Here is a 22129-nt window from a genome sequence, read left to right as displayed (position 1 = left end):
AATTAAAATATAATTAAATGTAGAAAAAGTAATTAAAATTATAAATACACGTAATAAACCATACCCCCTAATTTCAACAATATACTATTTTATTCCCTTTTACAGCTTGTAGATAATTATTAATTATAGTTATTACTTATTAGCATAATATTTATTGAACTTATTGGCTATTTCACTTCGTTTGAAAGATGTTATTGTGTACAAAAAGCATTTTTTGATGATCGTTTCATGCTGTATGTTGTGTATAAATCTATGATTTCTGGCCATCTGTTCTGTGTAATCCATCTTTTGTATAGAATTAATAAAATACTCTTTTGGTAGTAATTATTTTATTAATTGAGTATTTAATTTTCACCAGCTCACATTTCTTGAATCATTTGTTTTTTCTTATTTAAATTTAGGACACAAGAGCCAAAAAGAGACTTCACAGTTATGTATCATACATTTTTTCAATGACAGACGTGGAGTTGCAGAAATAATAAGTGTAAGTGTAACATTATTAAGCAATTTACAAACAAATGAAATCTTTAAAAAGGTATCTAGAAGTGAAATTACTTATGGCTTTTAAGGACCAAAATTATTTTTGTAAGTTGATTTATTATTATTTCAGTTTTAGCCTAGTTGTATTATTCATTTCCTTACTAATTTCAAAAGATAATCAGAAGTTCATTCGAATTCCAACCAAAAGTCAATTGGTTATTAATTTATCTACCTTTAGGAAGTACAGTATATGTACGCTGGAATCTTTGAAGTGAAGTGACAATAATTTAATTGGTCTTGGAACAGATTTGATTCTTGAATATTATATACTATATTTTGTTGTATACTTACGTCTAGTAACCTATTAATGCTAATACTAATAATAATGTAAAGGAATAAAAGAATAGAACATAGCAATACATTTCTCATTATTATTGAAACTATTTAGAATAACCTTCCAACATTAAGGTAAAGTACGGTGAGTAAAGTCATTCAGTACATAGGATCGTGATTTTACTACATGTGGTGATATCTGGTAACAGTTGGCAACACTGACAAGGCGGAAATATTTGCTGTTTGGGAACTGAACTTACGTGATCCTCACTATATACGCGGGAGAAAACATCAGATACAAGAGAGAGAAAATATCAACTACAAGAGAAAAAAATATCAGATACAAGAGAGAGAAAACACCAGGTACAAGAGAGAAAACAGTAGATACAAGAGAAAGAACATATCAGACACAAGAGAGAGGCCATCAGATGCAAAAGAGAGGAAACATAAAACACAAGAGAAAGAACATCAGACACAAGAGAGAGAAAACATCAGATACAAGAGAAAGGAAACGTCAAATATAAGAGAGTAAACATTAGATACAAGAGAGAGAAGGTATCAGATACAAGAGAGAGGACATCAGATACAAAAGAGAGAAAACATCAAACACAAGAGAGAAAACATCAGACACAAGAGAGAGAAAACATCAGATACAATAGAAAGAAAAGGTCAAATATAAGACAGTAAACATTAGATACAAGAGAGAGAAAACATCAGATACAATAGAAAGAAAAGGTCAAATATAAGACAGTAAACATTAGATACAAGAGAGAGAAGGTATCAGATACAAGAGAGAGGACATCAGATGCAAATGAGAGAAAACATCAAACACAAGAGAGAGGACATTAGACACACGAGACAGAAAACATCAGATACAAGAGAAAGAAAACGTCAAATATAAAGAGAAAACACTACATACAAGAGAAGGAGAAAACATCAGAGACAAGCGAGGTGTCGTGTGTTGTTGTTTAGTTTAGTTTAGTTCGAAGATGGTTCGAACCTCGTACGTGACATCAGTAAGGCATCACCTATGAGGCAACTAAGTCAGGAGATAATAGGGTAGTGTGGCCAATTTCCTTTCTCTTTCATTGTATACATCTCTGACTATTTATATATTTCGTAATCAAACTGTTGTTACTTAAAGAGGTTCAAAACTGTCTTCGGACAGTTAACTGAACAATAACAACAATTTAAATGATAAAAAATGAATATAAGTAACTTACAATTGGAAACAACAGTACTTCGAAACAGTAGTAAAAGAATATCAACACTCATACAAAATACGTATCAAGCTAAGGTAGAGGAAACGTAAGGACTTTCCAGGAAAAGATGGAGATAAACGAACACAAAATGTGAATACGGAACAAGCTTTAATGAGTAGACAATGAAGTGAAGATGATGAGGACCAGGAACCGGAAAGGTGTTATGGTACCAAAAGGAAGATATGTAGGACTTCATTAAAAATTGCAAGGTTTGAGTAATGCAGGTCACTAATGTAGCGCGACTGATTACTAATCCGAGAGTGATTTCGGGCGTGGGTTCGAATCCTGATCAGGCAGATTACCTGGTTGGATTTTTTTTTTCGCGGATTATGTCAACTATAAGGAGAATGTCCTCTAGTTATCACCAATTCCATCGACACTATTAAGAGTGTACACGATATAAACTGCCAAAAAAGTACTGGTGATAGAGTATAAATTACTGAACAAAAAAGTCTAATAAAATTTTTCTGTGACTTTTGTGGTTTCCCTATAAAAAAATTTTATCTTTGAGTCTAATGTTATTGGAAATGGTAGTAGATCGTCATTATTTACTTCGGTCCGCCACGTACATTGCAACTGTGGTGATAGCCTTGTTTACAAATCAGGGCACTCTGTTCTCTATTGTTGTGATGTTAGCGTGTGTTGGACGGAAAGTCATTGGCAAAGACGTTCACGTTTACTCGAACAGTAAATATTAGCCTACTAGTAATCCTAAAAACATGATATTTTAGGACTTAAAACAAAAATAAAAGAAAATACAAGATTTCAGTACACATCATGCATAGTACACCGAGATGTAGGCTTTAGTCTGTATAATTTTGGCAGTTTATATTCTTTACATTCTGTATAAACTTACAGTTGGTACAGCGTTTAAAAAAGTAGAATACATATTGCCATTACCTTTTTACAAATTGAAATAATGAAACTATTCCTATTTTGCACTTACAGAAATAGATTGAGGAATTACTTGTCAATAAGTTTATTACGCACAATATACTTAACTTTATTTCAGTCGGTAATTATGTATGGAACTATAGGATGAGGTAGCTTATTTAAAACAATTTTAATCCACTTTATTATAGAAGAAAATAATTAAAATATGTCTTCATAAACCTATTGATTTTCCATCTCAAAAATTGTTTTTAGACTTTAATGTTCTTAAAATAAGACAAATTTATTATATTATAAATTCATAAGTACATAAAAATCGAAATAATTTTGAATTGCATTCTCATAGTTATGAAACAAAAGGTACGAATTCTTTAAGATTATTTGAACCAAAATGCAACACTGCTACAGTATTTAATCATAGTAGTAATTTAGGCCCAAGAATATGAAACAAATTTATATTTAAATATCCTAATCTTGTCAATTCTAATAGTTCTAGTATTAAATTAAAAAAAAAGTGTGGATTTTATAAATAATGAAAAATAGTAAATTTAGATTTATGTATATTCTTATTGTGTAGTAGACATAAGACAAACCGTAATTAATTTCAATTTAGGAATCAGCCCCTGAGCACGAGTTCTACTCTTTCAGGAGTGAACTAAAGTTTTATCTGTTTATATTATATTATATTTTATGTTACAATTATGAGCAAAATAAATATAAATGCAAAATACAAAATGTGACATGAATCTAATATATAAAAGTGAATGTGGGTATGTATGTATGTATGTATGTTCCCTATACAAATCTACACGCTTTGACCAATATGTACCAAAGTTTGCACATTTAACCTTCATAACCAGGAGAAGAACATAGGCTATATTAAAATTGTTAAAATGGACGTTAAATTAATTAAAACAGTAAAAAATAAAAATAAATACGATCAAACATTCATGTATAATACTAAAATGCAATCTTCTATAGTCAATTGTTCTTTATTATTGTCTGTTGTATTCAACATCGACTTTCATGAGGCCATGGAAAAAGCAAAACGATATAAAAAAACATTGTAGATACATCATGAAGGCCAAAATGTAGACAATTCATGCAGTAAGTATCCTTATGCAGTCCAGAACCGTATTATGTATTTCTCGAGACAGTTGTAGATAGTGAGCAGACTGTGTTTTATCAAACTGAATTCTTAAATTCTTTGAAATCACAAGAATTGCCAACAGATAATTTAATACTTAATATTGAATCACCAATAGTACTTTTGCGAAATATTGATCCACAAGAATTATGCAATGGAATAGGAATTGGTGTGAAAAAACTCATGACAAACGTAATAGAAGTGACAGTATTAACTGGCAAAACGAAAGGAAAAGATGTTTTTATCCCACATATTTTTATGATAGCCAGTAACATGCCATTCGATTTTAAGCAACTGCCATTTCAGTGCAACTAGCATTCGTAATGACCGTAGTAAAATAAAGCTCAAGGATAGTCGCTCAAAGTTGCAGACATTCACTTAAATCTCCGTGTTTTTCATATTGTTAATAATTGCGTAACTTGCTTTCAAGTGAGCACACCTAAACATATATACATATTTATACAAAAGACGGGAAAACGAATTGTATGCATATCAATGATACTTTTGTCATGTTCCTAATGCAGTATGTGAATATACCTAAGCCCACTTAAAATAAGACATTAATTTACATTTTCTTTATTTTTGTTCATTTGAATTGATTGGGATGCCGATATTTTAAATCCAAGATTTGGACGGCTATCATTTCGATATACTACTTAATTCTAAAATATATATCTCTCAAAATATTATTGCCCATGTCCAATAATGTGTTATTGCGAAATTTTATCTGTGTAATCAAGTTGCCAGTGTAGTATGTCAAGCGTTGTGGAAAGAACGGAGAGTTAATTTTCTATAACATAGGATGTCTTTCAGAATATTATTATTTATGCTGAACAATGACTTCTTGCAAAATTATACTCTATCTGCATTCTGTATATAAAATAAAAAGTAATATATTTAATATGTTCTAAGTTTGTTAGATATTACAGTATATCTTAAGTCATATTTTAAAAAGCCCTGGTATGATATAAGCGGGCGTACAGCTGTCAAGAGGTAAAAAATATTCCAATATAAATTGAATTACATACGTATATATCGATTCTTTGGTACGACCGATAGATAAATTTAGGCTCACGATGACACCCCAACGATTCAGACTGGGAACAAGGGAATTCTCTAATTACCATCAGCTGTCTCTGAAGTTCAAGTGAAAGCACACATAGACATGAAATTACGTGAAATGTATGTCAGCACAGCTTCAGTTAAATGTACAGATCTTATAATTATTTTTTCTGTGCCTCTGTACACGTCACATTTTTGGCGGGGAGGAAAGGAGACGGCAGAAAAATTAATGGTGTTTAATACGCTGACAGCTACGACTAAGATAAAGCATTTGAAATTTAGCGGTAACTGACCGGCAGAGATAAATAAACAAAACAAATAAGTATATAAATTTAAAACAAAGTTGAACGTCAGGCACATGATGAAATATTTTCTTTTCGGAGTCTAATCTACAATTGTTTTAAATTTAGTTAAATCTGGCAGGCATTTGGCTAAGGAGTATAAGTAAGTGAAGTTAAGTAAAGATTCATCTTTATGTGCGAGGAAAGTTTAGTAAAAAATTCGTTTTGGTTGTCTATAGTTGGGTTTCCGAAATTTTCGAAAATTTAACAAACAGTTCATTTGAAAACAGAAGCAGAAAGGAAAACCCGGGCAACGCCGGGTACTTTCAGCTAGTATATATATATATAATGAAAAGTACCGATGGTTTATAGTGACATTCTAAGCATATTTCAGTCTTAAGGGAACCCGTATGTTAAAATTGACCAAAATATGCATTTTTAGATTTTTACTTAATATTATTCCTTATTCAATTCTGAACAGATTGATATATACATTATTAGCGGTAGGACCTTTTTGAATGTCTTTTTATGACTTTAAATGGCTGAGTGTGCGTGGGTATTTAAATGCATGCTAGCGTCACGCCCACTTCTGTAGTTCGTTCGACTGCAGGCTGTTTCTATCATTATTTTCTCCTTGAATTCATGTAAGAAGAAGAAGAAAACATGTACAAGACGAAAATTGTGTTGGCTACTCTGTTCTAGCACAGAGTAGCCAACAGTGCTTTGCTTGTTACAGTTGTGAGAGTGAATTAGCACGTGGCTTTGTTTATTGTGATTTTGTGGTGTTGTGAATATAGTTCATAGTGCTCTTATTGTGTAAATATGCCTAGAAGAAAGAGTTTTAATAAAGGGAAAAAACGTAAGTTCCGTGGCAATCAATATACAAATACAAACAGTGTTAGTTGTACCCCCAGCATTGAGGTTAGGGCAGAGAAAAACAATGAACCTACACCTAGCTCATCCAAGAAAAATCTTGTTTATTTGGAGAATGAGAATATAACAGGTACTGAAGGTCAAAATGTGTCATCATCTAGTAATAATAATATTATTATAGATTTAGGTATACTATCTGACTTCATAAAACAGCATGTGAAATGCAAATACTGCAATAGTGAAGACTGTGTGGAAATGTTTGAAAACATTAGTTCCAGGAAGGGATTGGCAACAAAAATAAATTTACATTGCAGTAATTGTGAAAGTGTAAAGTCCACAATGACATCTGCAATGAACAGAAATAGGCTGTACAATGTAAATACAAGACTTGTGTATGGTATGCGAAGCATTGGTAAGGGCAGACACGCTGCACAAACATTTTGTGCTATTATGAATCTTCCTCCTCCACCTGCTAGGTTTGACAGAGAAGTTTTCTTTATAAATGAATCCCTCTCTGAAATTGCAGAAGCCTCAATGAGAAAAGCTGCAATGGAAACTGTGGAGTTGAATGGTAACAACAGAGACATATGTGGGGCTTTCCATGGCAGTTGGCAAAAGCGGGGGCATACGTCACTAAATGGTGTTGTCACTGCAACATCATTACTCACGGGCAAGGTGTTGGCAGTGGAAATATTGACTAAATATTGTCAGACATGTTCACAGGGAAAGGGAACTGTACATAAATGTACAAAAAACTATAAAGGTTATAGTGGAGGAATGGAGGTGCAAGGTGCAGTGAACATTTTTAGGCAGTCTGAGGATTCTCTGAATATTCGGTATGTGCAATATCTTGGTGATGGTGACAGCACGGGTTTCAAAAAGGTACAAGAAGACAAACCCTATGGGGAGGGGGTAGAAATTGAAAAACTTGAATGCATAGGCCACGTTCACAAGAGAATGGGAGCACGACTGGGAAGACTCAAGAAGGAGCTAAAGGGGATAAAACTGGATGATGGCAAGACACTCGCTGGAGCGGGTCGTTTGACCAATACAGAAATTGATCTCTTTCAGACCTACTATGGCTTAGCCATTAGAAGGAACACAGGGAATGTGGAAGAAATGAGGAAGAGTGTATGGGCTACATACTTCCATAAAATTTCAACCAACGAGAAACCATACCATCAACTCTGTCCCAAAGGTCTGGATTCGTGGTGCGGTTATAATAAGGCACAAGCTCAAAATAAAGTATATGATCACAGACATTCCCTACCAGAAGCTGTCATGTTGAAGGTAAAGCCAATATTCAGAGATCTTGCTGACAAGAAGCTGTTAGAGAAATGTACACACGGCTGCACCCAAAACCCCAATGAAAGTTTCAACAACTGCATATGGGAAAGATTGCCAAAGACAGTGTTTGTGGGCCTGAATGTCCTCAAGACTGGTGTCCTGGATGCTGTTATCACTTTCAATGATGGCAGTAGCAGCAGAAAGAAAGTTCTGGAGTTGATGGGCATAAAACCAGGATTGAATATGGAACGTGCGCTATGTGCCATCGATGTCCGAAGAGTAAAAGAAGCTGAGAAAGCGATGCAAACCCAGTCAAAATAGCATAGGACTGCAAAGAGGAACCAGAAAAGAAGACGAGAAGAGGAAGAAAAGGAGAAGGAAGATGATTACAATCCAGGGATGCATTGAAACTACAGTAACTGTAAGTTTGAACTTTATCCACTGTTTTCTCAAAACTACATTTTTTATACTTTAGGTACACTTTTCTAAAAAAACTATTGCAGCTATCAGTCTGAAATTTGGAACAGTGCTTTATTATTGTATTAGTAACTGTTTGCTACCACAATTACTGTTCTAACATTATTAGTTCCATTACCAGTCACACAGGATTGATTGATTTTCTATGTAAATTAATTATAAAAAATGAAATTGATTTAAATAATGTTAGAAATAAGTCAGCATTCTAGCAGAGGTAGTAAATTATAGCCAAAAGCATTATTACTAGGCCTCCAAAGTTTCAAGTCTCTAGGCTTAATACATTCTTTGAAAAATGTACCTATCAAATTGATTATGTATAATTAATTAGCATAATTTACATCTGAATTATTCCAAAACTACTATATCGATTTATATGCAATTATAAATTATGTTTTCTCCTACTTTTAAGAACGAATGTTCAAAATTTTATCTCATTATATGCAAAAACAGCCTAGTTACTTAAAAATATGTAAATGCATGAAAATCTAAAATTTTAACATACGGGTTCCCTTAACAACGAGATTGTTCGAGGGAAGGTTACAAAAGTAATTGCCTCTGTAGATAATCGCCTACACATAAACCAAAAGACCCTTCAACTAGTGGCCGCTAATTCTTTAAAAACAGCCACTCTGTTCTGACTTATACATCATCACATGGTCTTCTTCGATCCCGTCTTTGACAGAGGCGCAGGAAAAATAAACGTAAAACACAAGCAATACTAAAAAAATACGGTTTCTACCAGAAGTGAAATTTCTTACATTCTCAATTAGTGTGTGTGTGTGTGTGTGTGTGTGTGTTTGTGTGTGTATCCAATGCCCACCCACTTCACTTGCGTGATTCGGGTTCCGCATACTGCGGATAGATGGCAGAACTGTGACCCATTTTCTAGTTGTACACCACTTCGGCGGGTCACACTGTACATGATGTGTATCTGCGGAGAGTTATGTCGTGTACTAGGGTGAGTGTATGTGTAAGTGTTCGTGTAAGTTTAGTGTCTGAAATGAGCGATGATGATGATGTGGAAGGGAGAAGGGGAAACCTGGTGCCGGCACGTACCCTACTGCTATCGAATAGCACCAAGGGGGCCGCCAGGCTTAGCATCCCCATCCGACGGACGAATCACTATCAACAGTGACATATGCCTTCTCTTCATATGCACTGCGGTGAGATTTGGGACTTAACCCAATCTAGTGATCAGAAGTTGTGCAGCGCCATCTCTCCTAGTCCCGAGGTAGAAATTTTACATGACAATTTCTGACCCCTCCTGGAATCGAACCCAGGCCGGCTAGTCTAAAGGCAGACACGCCACCACAGAGCTAACTCGGCAGACACATTCTCAATTAGTAGAGTTCAGGAAAGTGTTTTTCGACCGTGTCTGTAAGTACCAACCAATGAAATAAGCAACCAAACGATTGCGAACTTCATACTTTTTCCCCTATGCCAATACTCCGCTGCGCATACCAGGGAAATCCCCATGAAAAAATCTTATCAACTAAATTATTTGTTCTCACTTTTCAAAGCAAAACAAATTAAATCAAAAAAACAATTAACAATTTTATTGTGATTACCAACACACTATGTGAATGCAGGGTTGTTACTGAGCTCATGCAAAAAAGAAATCAAGTTATTGATCATTCAATTACCATACCAAATATGTTTTCGTTACCTGGTGATTGTTTTAGATCATAAAACAAACATCGGTATACAATCAGTGGTCCGTAACTATGCAATCCGATTAGAGATGATTTCTGATAGCAGTGATTTTGCACAGTGAAATTACATGAAACATCAGCTTGCCACCATAATTACCGTTTGTAACTCGGGACAAAAAATTAACAGTGCAGTAACGCAATGCACATATTTTCTTGTTACGCGCATTACATGTTTCTACTTGATGAAGTTAATTACTACTGAACCATTATTATGCTCATACCATGAAGACTACGTATTCTGATACAAAATATTTCGAAATTATCTAACATTTTATAAAAACAAACAGTAAACAGTTGATATCTCATAAAATCATGATGGATAAAATATGTAGGCCTAACTTTGCTATTAAAGTTTTCACAACACAGGTCTGTCCATTATTTGAAGACTACAGGCTGATATAATAATGCGCGCGCGTGTAAGTACAGCTGTCAAAAGAAAAAGTGGTCGCTCTTTAGATACTAAGTTTTATTCGGATATCTCCGCTACAATTCGGAGACAGGTGAGGTTATGTTGTTGGACCACGATGCCTGCTATATACAGTTATAATTACATTTGTAGCGTAATGGTAGCGATCCGGGCTGGTTTTCGTGAGGTCGTGCGTTCGAACACCACTAAGCGCTTTTTATGTTTTTTTTTTGTTGTTTTTAGGATAGAGAGAAAATATAATTGCTGGTCTCTTTTATGACTGTTTTAGTAGGCCTAATTAACATCAGGTTCATGAATGCATTATACCATGACTTAATTTCGGCCCCGAAGTAATGTATGTCTAGTGGAATTTTGAAGATGTAATTCACTGGAAGTTTGTTCCAACGAATCTTTATTCTCAACAACTGCAACAAGTTAACGAATTTGAAGAAAGAGACGTCCTTGTATTAGGTAACTGAAATAGAATTCTCTTGCAACAGTACAATGGGAGACTCCATATTGCTCGAAAACCATGGAAAAAATTCTGGTATAGTAGGAACTGAATTGCTACCACACCCGGTATACACCCCCGATCTTGCGCCTCCACGTTACCGTCTGTTTTAATCTATGGCCCAGTTCCTGCGTGGAATAAATTTCCAAAACTTGGAAACCCAACGGCTATGGTTATGGTTATCATGAATTCTTCACATCAAAAACCAGAAACTGGTACCGTCGCGAGACAACAAACGTTTCTGAAAGGTGGCTCGAGACACCACAGAATCTAATGACCTTTACTTTGAAGATTAAATTAATTTATTGCCACAAGGCATTCCAACTAAACTTTTGCTCCAAAACCCACATTACTTATAAAACAGTATTTGCATATTTAACTCTCGTCTTTGCTTCCGTTTAGGAGGAGGTCCTATAAAGAATTTGTTTTCACTGCTTAAAAATGCATCGTCCTCGGACGGAGTTAAGTACGCGGACTTCGAATCCAATTTTATTACAAGCGTAACAGACATTATATTTAAATAATACTGGAGGTACGTTAACAGAAAACCACAATTCAAAGTCGCGCGCACGCACGCACGCACACACACAGAGTTGTGTGCACTCGATGTGGGTCTCTGGCGTCTTGTCAGCCCATTCGAGTTGTGTCGATATAAAGGGAAAAAATTGAGACGGTGTCGGGTGGAGTTCCTGGGTAGCTCAGTTGGTAGAGCGCTGATACGTTGAACCAAAAGATCCCGACATCGATACCCGGCCCCGCAACAATTTTTTCCTTTGAAATTATTCAAATCTGCTTCACAGTGATCTTTACCTGAAAAACTAGACTTGCGTAAGATAGTATATCACCGAACCAAGGTACGTACTACCGAACCATAATATGGTTCCATTCTGTGTTGCGTAACAAATAATTGAGAAATAATCAAATGGGTTTGGAAGTATTCCGAGAGCTTTTCAAAGGGATAGTGGAAGACAATTCATCGGCTCACCTACCCTCTGAAGGCTGAGGGTAGTATGCACGTAATCTGCGCCTTTAACTGCTTATTTGATTTCGATTAATCTTTTCCCCCCAGGTCCAACACAGTACTGACACAGGAGGTAAGCTTCCCCATCTGGAAGAAGAATAAAACATTAAAATCCACGCAATAACTTTCCATCACCCATTCCCCATTAGCAGCTTATGCTCAATATTTCATCCCTTGCTGCGGTCCGCTTTATTTGATATTTTAACTTCTGTCCCTGGGGCCAGAATACGATTGCTGGGGTCCCATCCCTTCTCAATCCGGTACGATTACTAATGCAGGAAATGACGGCGCCTGCAGGGGTGGTCTGGTGTGAGATAAAGAGGGTGAGAGTCGCAGAAGTTAGAGAACATTAAAAGAGAAACGAGAAAAAAAGAGAGACTTTACAGCGGAAAGGAAATCAATGCATCATCGCGGGACGTCATCGGGAATAAGGGGGAACACAATGCTGGCAGTGCCCTTCCTATTTTGAAGGGGAGATACGTATGTCGAAAATTGATAGGGCACTACAGTGTAAGATGTAGGACAGTAGAGGACAAAACAGGCATAGGATAAGCCAAGATAGGATGGGGTGGGGTAGAATGTAAATGACAATAGGATGGAATAGGAAGGAATGTATGACAGAATAGATTAGGATAATAGGAATAGAATAGATGTCGAGACTTAGCTTGGCATTTCGACGGCCGTACTCAGGACTCACTTAGGCTTTCTTTGGCCCATAGCGTGTCTTTTATAAGCGATGATTGCCCAAGTCCGAGAGCTGAACAACGTGCCAAAGCGTGCCTAATTGTACGGGCAAGGCTCGAGCCCATAGTAAAGCCAAGCCAAGCCTAACTATTGTCGGACCATCGGATCTGTGCCCCTTCAGCGCTGTCGTCGTTCTTGAAAAAGTTAACGCCTGTACTCACTCCATTCCACCCGCTTTCCTCCCAACACGTTAAACAGCAGGCCACGAACCTTGCCGAATAGGGATGTTGCCAAACTTCCGTCAAACGGTGTCATAAATAACTGGTCCTCCATGCTACAATATCATTTCTTTCAATCAAAATACATCTTGTATTTCTACATTTTTTTAAAAATATAAATTAGTCCTACTTTTCACGTGCGATATTATTCTTCTCTAGTGTTAATATTACATTATATAATTCCATTGCCGCTGTAATTATATTTTAGTTCCTATTTTATTTTACTTATTTATTTTTATTATTCTTATTTTTTATTTTAATATTATATCTGAAATGCGACCGAGCACGAGCGCTGCTCATTCGGTCTCAAATTTTGTTAATACTACTGTATCTTCTTTTTATATTGCTTGTATTATTTTATTTCTATTTCTCTTGTTTGTTTTGTAATTATATTCTTTATTCTGTATATTTACATTTAAATAAATAAATAAATAAATAAATAAATAAATAAATAAATAAATAAATAAATAAATAAATGTCTCGAATCACTTTCAGTAGTGTTTCTCTCCAACCTTGGAAATTATTGCTTCTCTCGCAACCTTCAGTAATTTCTTCAATGTTGGAACTTCTTTCTGCACGGTATAAAATTCTTGTATCTTTCTTCTTAAAATACATCGGTTCATATCATCTACAAGAATTAAAAGTTCCCTTGGTCTGTTCTTCCCTGGTGATTCTAACTTTTCATCTCCTGCACAGACTCCCTCTCTCCTGATTTTCTTTATTAGGAGCTCTGACCTGTCTATATAAATTACATAAAATCTTGTATTATTAGTATTAGTTAAGTAAGTAATTTTAATATGTAATCAATTGAAATAAAATAAGCCTCACCTGTGATAGCAGCTGCTCTTTTCGTTGCCTGATTTATAGCGAACAGATATTGACCTGTTTGTTTCTCTTCATCGAAAAATGCTATTACGTACATACTTGCTTAATAATATTTTCTTTCGCCACTCCGTGCTACAGTGTTCATGTTGAGTTGACAACACTGGACTGCAAGTGCAAATAAACTGTCCCGCAAGAAGGCTCAAAATTGTGAGTAATGGAGGACAGAAAGGGAGAGAGATAGAAAAGAAAGAGATAGGAATGCAGGGAGAGAAATTAATTACCGAGGCTGAGAAGGAATTAGGGTTCAGTTCGCATATCTTACGGGGGCACAGATCCGATGGTCCGACAATAATAACCCGTAACATGGTTTATTTCTCCCACTACACAACATCGCATTGGGCCACCGGCGTAGCTCAGTCGGCTGAGGCGCTTGCCTGCTGATTCGGCGTTGCGCTCGGGCATGAATTCCATTCCCGCTTGGGCTGATTACATGTTTGGACGTTTTCTGAGATTCCCCATCCGTAAGGCAAATGTCAGGTGATCTATGGCGAATCATCGGACTCGTCTCGCAAAAATACCATCTCGCTATCACCAATCCCAGCAATCTAGTAGCTAAATAACCAACTAAAAAGAAACAAACAAACAAATTTCGGAGTGACTGAGAAATAGCTGACAAATTTTAGAGTTTTAGAGTATTTTATCAGGAACAGATTTTTTTTGGCCTACGTGCCGTAAATCTACGACACGGGCTAACCAAAAATTATTTTCTTTCCGAAGGAAGCTATGCTAAAGATTTCAAAGACCTTTAAAAACCACTGACCTCAGTAGAGTTTCAAACCACGAATCTCTGATCCAGCACCAAGATACAGCGTCAAGAACTAGTTATGGACGAATTATGAAATGATACAATAAAAGGCAGTACTATGTAAAAAAAAATACGATGACATATTTAGTCCATCATTCCGATGCAACCTATAAATGCTGCATGTCACGTCACATTACGCCAATTTTACTTACCTTCCGACTCGAGAACGTAAGTTCTAATGATGGTCATGTGAACATCAGGCCATACAACTTCTATTCAAGTACAGAATTTGAATACGGGATTCAAGTACGGAATCTGAATGTGTCTACAACGTGGAAAAACAAGCCTGCAATTGCTGGGCTAACGGAATATGTAGGGGAGAGTCGGGTAGTATCGGACATCGGGTAATATCGGACAGTGAGTTTCTTTCATCTACCACACGATGATAGTACCTGATTGACATGGTTACGTTTCTGTGATGTTGCATAGAGAAACGTAACCATATCATTCAGGTACTACCATATGGTGGTAGATGAAAGAAACGCACTGTCCAATACTACCCGATGTCCGATACTACCCGACTCTCCCCTAATATCTAACCTGAGATAACTTTTCTGACGTGAGAAATTCGAACGTAACTAGTATAATATGAGAAATTTTAATGTTACCTGTGTTAACCTAATCTGTTGTAAGAAATTCTAACGGAACTTGAGTTAACCTAGTCCGATGAGAAATTATAAAAGAGCCTGTGTTAACCTAATCTGATGTGAGAAATTATATTGGAACCTGCGTTAACTTTGTACGATGTGAGTAATTGTAAAGTAAACTCATTTAACCAAGTTTGATGTGATAAATTATACAGTCATCTGACAACCTAGTCTAATGTAAGGAATTCTAACGCAACCTGAGTTAACCAAGTTCGACGTGAGAAATCCTAACGGAACCTGCGATAACCTAGTATGATATCACAAATTCTAATGGGACCTGCATTAATCTAGTCTGATGTGGGAAACTGTAAGAGAACCTGCGTTAACCTAGTGTATGTGAGAAATTGTAACAGAACCTGCGTTAACCTAGTCCGATATAAGAAATTCTAACGTAGCCTTAGTTAAACTGATCTGATGTGAGAAATTCTAATGGAACCTGCGTTACCTTAGTCTCTGAAAAATTCTAACAGAACCTGTGTTAACCTAGTCTGATGTGAGAATTCTGTCGTAACCTGAGTTAACAAAGTCTAATGTGAGAAATTCTAACGTAACCCAATTTAACTTAGTCTGATGTGAGAAATTCTAACGTTATCTGAGTTAACCTAGTCTGATGTGAGAATTCTGTCGTAACCTGAGTAAATATAGTCTAACGTGAGAAATTCTAAAGTAAGCAGACGACCAAGTCTGATGTGAAACATTCTAACGTAACCTGTGCTAACCCAGTCTTATGTGAGAAATTCTAAAGAAACCTGCGTTAACATAGTTTAATGTAGAAAATTCTAACGTACCGATAATCTGTGTTAACCTAGTCTGACGTGAGAAATTTTGATGACGCTGGGGAGAGAATAGAACTACTTAGTTTTGCATCATGAATAGCAGCAAAATCCCAGAGCATATGATTATGAACGCGCAGTATTTAATTAAGTGGCTAGCATCACGTAATCACTCCTTAGCAAGGCGCCAGGTGCACGCAATGTCCAGATTCAACATGTGTATCCTGAATTAATTAGCTCTTCATTATGAACGTCGGAAGCGATACAATGACATAACTAGGAGACACGAGCCGTCGCCATGGAGACTAAAATGTTTGTCTAGCTGGTGAAGCCTTCATTAGGAGCTCTAACGTCGTTACAGCAATTAAACAAGGTTCAGTGCCATGGACATCATGTGGTAACCATGGCGACAAGAGAGGAAACAGGGAAGCGAAAATAAGAAACCAACGACTCCGTCAATGAACTGAAAGAAGAAACAAAAGAAAATAGAAAGTGCAAGAAGTAAGAAAGGAAAAAATATAAGGTTTAAAATGACAAAGTAAAGAGAAGAAGAAAGTGAGTAAAAGAATACTAAAACCTAAACAGAAAGAAAAAAATGAGAAATGAAAGAAAGGAGAACATGAAAAGAAAGACAGAAGGTCGCAAAAATGCAAATATGGAAAAAAAACAAAAGACACCAGAAGAATGGAAATAAAGAACGAAAACAAAATGCAAGGCAAGAAAAAGAACGAATTAAAGGAAAATGAAAAGCAGAACGAGGAAAAGTGATGCGAAAGAAATAATGCATATCTAAAGCAAACATAAAATTTTAACATTAGCGAAAAGCGCAGATGGAATAACAATAACAATAATAATAATAATAATAATAATAGCAATAATAATATTAATAATAATAGCAATAATATTAATAATAATATCATAGACAACATGGACTAGCCCAAGTTGACTTTTCCTGATTATAAGGAAATTCTTCTTACATTAAAAATTGATCTCTTCATCGCTTTGTCTTCCTTGAGGCCCTTCTCCTTTTGGTTCCTAAAGGCGTATGCTTTTCGAAGCTTTATTTTCTTCCATTATTTTTAAATGTTCCAGCCATTTATTTTGATTTCCGCTGATCCTATCACATATTTCAATTGCAATTCGCTTCTGTGTTATTCCTTTATACCCTGCATACATTTCTGCGGATTCAATTCTCCGCTGTTAAGCTTTAGTAAATGTTTAGCATTCTCCTCCGTATGCAGCTAAGCAAGAGCACAGCCATTACATTATAACATTTTAAAAGAGTTTATTTATGACATTATCCTTGGAGAATTGGCGTATATATCTACTTATTTTGATATTTTATTTTGATCTCTATCATCTCCCATATCACATCCAGGTGATGAAAATATATTGTCAAATTATTCTATTATTTGTTCATATGTTACGATTATATTTCTTATTGGATATCTCCCTTTGAAGGCCAATATTTTTAAATTGAACTGTTTTACTAATTTATTTTATATACAATTCAATTGTAGGTTCACTTCATGTGGCATTATTATAATCTGATCATCAGCGAATAAGAGGGTATGTACTTTGGTATTATTAATATGAAAGTTTTCTTGTAATTGATACTGCCACGTTTCTATGGCTTCGTCAATATAATATAAATTAAGAACTGTAGGTGATAATGGGACCGCTTTCTTATACCTTGATTTATTATAATTGAATCGTGGTTTCTTTATTTGCACATTGTATACAGGATGTTCTGAAAAAAAGATTTCAATATTTAGAGAGGAGGTAGTATGCATCAAAACTAGAAATAAAAGTCCTATAAACATAGGTTTTAAAGTTGATATCTTCTGAGAAATGAGGAAAATGGATACCATTACTGTAAGACCAGCATATCCTCATTTGTTTCTTGCCAAAGAGCTCACAGTGGAAGATACGCTGTTCTTACAGTAATGGTAACATTGACTCATTACTCAGAAACTTAATCCGTTAAAGTTACTACGAAAACGAATAATTAAAATTTGTTTGAAGAAACGTTTTGATTATCCAACTAAATTAATTTGTTCTGAATTTAATGTATTTAATACTGAACAAATTTATAAATATACTGTTAAAATTTTATCATAAAAATTGTAATAAATTTATATTACAGGCAAATAATCATGACCCAAGGCGAAATAATAATTCAACATTAGTAGAACCTAAATGTCTCACATCTGCTGGTCTAAAGGAGACCATTAATTTTGGCCCCGGTTGTATAACTCTTTAACTAAATTACACCCTCTAACATGTAATCCACTAACATACTGTATAACAAGAAAATTAGAAACGTGTTAATGTCTTCAATTTGATTAAATAAATTTATAGCCTATATGTATGAATTAATTAGCCTATACTATATTATAGGCCTATTTGTATTTTATAATTTCGGAATATATATATTTTTCATAAATTTCCCTATTTTATTCATGTACGATATTATTCTTCTCTATGATAATATTATATTATATAATTTCATTGTAGCTCAAATTTTAATTTTAGTTCTTATTTTATTTTACTTTCTATATTCCTCTTATATTAATATATTACCTATATTATATAATTTCATTGTAGCTGCAATTTTAATTTTAGTTCCTAATTTATTTTCTATATTCCTCTTATATTAATAATATATCTGAACTGCGACTGAACACAAGCGCTGCTCATTCGGTCCTCAAATTTTGTTAATATTATTATATCCTCTTTTTTATATTGATTGTATTATTTTATTTCTATTTCTATTGTTGTAATTATATTCTGTAGTCTGATGTATTATTCCGTATTATACAGTATTTTCTGTACAAAAATATAAAAATTGAAGATTTATCCTTCGTAGAGGTGGAAAAATTCAAATATCTTGGAGCAACATTAACATATATAAATGACACTCGGGAGGAAATTAAACACAGAATAAATATGGGAAATGCCTGTTATTGTTCGGTTGAGAAGCGTTTGTCATGTAGCGTGCTGTCAAAAAATCTGAAAGTTACAATTTATAAAACAGTTATATTACCGGTTGTTCTATATGGTTGTGAAACTTAAACTCTCATTCTGAGAGAGGAACAGAGATTAAGGGTGTTTGAGAATAAGGTTCTTAGAAAAATATTTGGGGCTAAGAGGGATGAAGTTACAGGAGAATGGAGAAAGTTACACAACACAGAACTGCACGCATTGTATTTTTCACCTGACATAATTAGGAACATTAAATCCAGACGTTTGAGATGGGCAGGGCATGCAGCACGTATGGGCGAATCCAGAAATGCATATAGTATGTTAGTTGGGAGACCGGAGGGAAAAAGACCTTTGGGGAGGCCGAGACGTAGATGGGAGGATAACATTAAAATGGATTTGAGGGAGGTGGGATATGATGATAAAGACTGGATTAATCTTACACTGGATAGGGACCGATGGCGGGCTTATGTGAGGGCGGCAATGAACCTTCGGGTTCCTTGAAAGCCATTTGTAAGTAAGTAAGTATATTTTCTGTTCTGTATTATTATGTAAACATATATAAATTATGATAAATAAATAAAATGGTAAAAAAATTAGGACCCATGTTTATAGGACTTTTATTTCTTGATTTGATGCATACTACCTCCTCTCTAAATATTGGAACCTTTTTCAGAACATTCTGTATATATTCTATAATAATAATAATAATAATAATAATAATAATAATAATAATAATAATAATAATAATAATAATAACTTCCACAATAGTGAAATTAATAAATTGGAAGTAATTTGCTCACCTTGTCTTCTTTCGTTGAAAACAATGTTTATGCATCCACCTGAAAAAGGAAACAAACATAATTACCACATGGCTTTCACACGGTCTTCCTTCCGCGACCTCAAATTACAGACCCGCATGTTAGAACTCCAATACTGTGCGTTCAACATGACCCCGGGTCTCTGCGTAATAGAACAACAGGCATACAGTATTCACAGCATTCACGCCTTGCGCAGAATTAGAATCCATAACTATGGTTTTCACAGAAAGCTGTATCTGGCCTTTGACGATGCGTAAGCCTACATCACGCCCATTTATGATATCTATTTAATCCTTCAATACACTTCCTGAAACATGGCAGATTGGAAAGGAAGAAAAAAATATGTTATATAGACCACTCTTGTTAGGAAATGCAATCCCGTTTCATAAACTGTTCATTACTCTTATAATTACAGGGTGGGAAAATAAAAAAAATACATCCAAATGGGACGAAGATTAACGTGGCTATCAACAGAGCTAATCTAATAGCGCAAGGGGAGGGTGTTAATAAATACGGCTTGGCCGCGTGGAGCCGCTTCGAAGGTCATTAAACAGCGACACGGTGTCAGTGCGTATGCAACCCGCGTAGCTTTGTTCCAAACTCACAATCAGTTCCGCGAACGAGCTTAATATGGAATGCGAATAAAAAAGTCGATATTAGCCAAGAACTGATCTCACTGAATTAAATTCAATCTCAGAAAGTAATCTCGGGTTGTAAGTCTATTTGTGGAGCACACATTCCCTGCATGAGCATAATTCTAATTGAGAGTACTTCAAGATTTGCTACAAAACAGCATTATCGCAAAAATTGTAAAAGAACGTTGAGTATGACTACCTACAAGATGTTATATGGTGATAATTCAAACTGTTATGAGTGTAAAACGGAAGTATACAGTAGGCATGTATGTTAACCATAAGCGATGACCTAGTGAGTGTTCGAACTGTTGTGAGTGTAATAACAATAACCATATAGAATGACCATTTGGGTATTAAAGCTGTCGTTTAAATGTTAAGTGTAAATAAATATCACCATAAGCGTAAAGTGAAAGTATAGATAACCATAAAGAATGACTTTGTGAGCATTCGAGCAGCTCTGAGTGTAACGTGAAGCATAGATGATCATAAGCATTGATTAGTGAGTATTCGAGAAGCTGTGCGTGTAACCTGAAAGCATAGATGATCATAAGCACTGATTAGTGAGTATTCGAGAAGCTGTGAGTGTAACCTAAAAGCATAGATGATCATAAGCACTGATTAGTGATTATTTGAGAAGCTCTAAGTGTAACTTGAAAGCATAGATGATCATAATCATTGATTAGTGACTATATGAGAAGCTCTAAGTGTAACTTGAAAGCATAGATGATCATAATCATTGATTAGTGACTATTTGAGAAGCTCTAAGTGTAACTTGAAAGCATAGATGATCATAATCATTGATTAGTGACTATTTGAGAAGCTCTAAGTGTAACTTGAAAGCATAGATGATCATAATCATTGGTTAGTGAGTATTTGAGAAGCTCTAACTGTAGTAACTTGAAAGCACAGATGATCATAACCATTGACTTAGCGAGTATTCGAGGAGCTCTGAGTGTAACGTGAGGTAGACCTCCGTGCTTTCAAGACCTCAGCAATAGAAAAATCCAGTACTCAATTTGATAGGAGGCTGAGTGGACCCCGAAACTATTCTGGAAGTTTTGGAAACGAGTAAAATTCCGCCACAACCCTAATTGAACACAGGACCTTCCAGTCCATAGCCAGTTGTTTTAAAACTGAGCCAGCCGGGCGCCAACTGCGTCATAGACGTCCACTAAATTATTTACTATACCATGTGTTAAGGAATACGTAAGCTTATGTAACATTTGTGCCAAGAATAATCAAACTACGCTGAACATTTAGTGTCCAGACTAATCGAATACTTTTACTAATGTCGTATGACACACAATCAAAATGACTGGAGATACTGAAACCACTTAGGTACCTGCCAGAAAGACGTGACCTACTTAAGAACTTTATATTAAACTTGCGACCTCCAGATCGTCAGTTGTCTTGCGGTTTGACGCCCTCCCCTTGAGTGATAACCCAAAGTATTTAATGGCCCACATTAGGAGAGAAGTACGGAGGGAAGGGAAAAGGGCGATCATTAGGGTGCAATTACCGAAGTTGATGCGCTGATTGTCCCAAGGACAAAACCTTCACAGTCTGTCGAGGAAAGGTGAAACTGTTCGCCTACAGGGAGTTGCATAAGAATTGTAACAAACACCTTCAAACAGATTGATATTCCGGAAACAGAATATAAATTTACGATTATAATATTGGTTAGGACGAACCACTGTAATTCATTTTTTGTAGGTTGTTTTACGACACTGTATCAACATCTCAGGTTATTTAGCGTCTGAATGAAGTGAAGGTGATAATGCCGGTGAAATCAGTCCGGGGTCCAACACCAATAGTTATCCAGAATTTGCTTATATTGGGTTGAGGGAAACCCCCGGAAAAAACCTCAACCAGGTAA

The 22129-nt window shown here is 35.4% G+C and overlaps 1 protein-coding gene across 6 annotated transcripts in view; it reads right to left on the bottom strand.

Moving 5' to 3' along the window:
* Positions 1 to 22129, bottom strand: part of LOC138701645 (protein O-linked-mannose beta-1,2-N-acetylglucosaminyltransferase 1-like) — a 1230831-nt gene that overhangs the window by 534829 nt on the left and 673873 nt on the right. For all 6 annotated transcript variants that reach the window (XR_011332653.1, XM_069828753.1, XM_069828752.1 and 3 more), the window contains one exon: positions 19601 to 19639. The gene's annotated coding sequence lies outside the window, so the exon portion shown is untranslated. The remainder of the gene's footprint in view (positions 1 to 19600; positions 19640 to 22129) is intronic.

This window comes from Periplaneta americana, chromosome 6 (assembly GCF_040183065.1).
Source record: "Periplaneta americana isolate PAMFEO1 chromosome 6, P.americana_PAMFEO1_priV1, whole genome shotgun sequence".
NCBI classification, from domain to species: domain Eukaryota; kingdom Metazoa; phylum Arthropoda; class Insecta; order Blattodea; family Blattidae; genus Periplaneta; species Periplaneta americana.
This window is presented reverse-complemented; position numbering and strand designations above follow the sequence as displayed.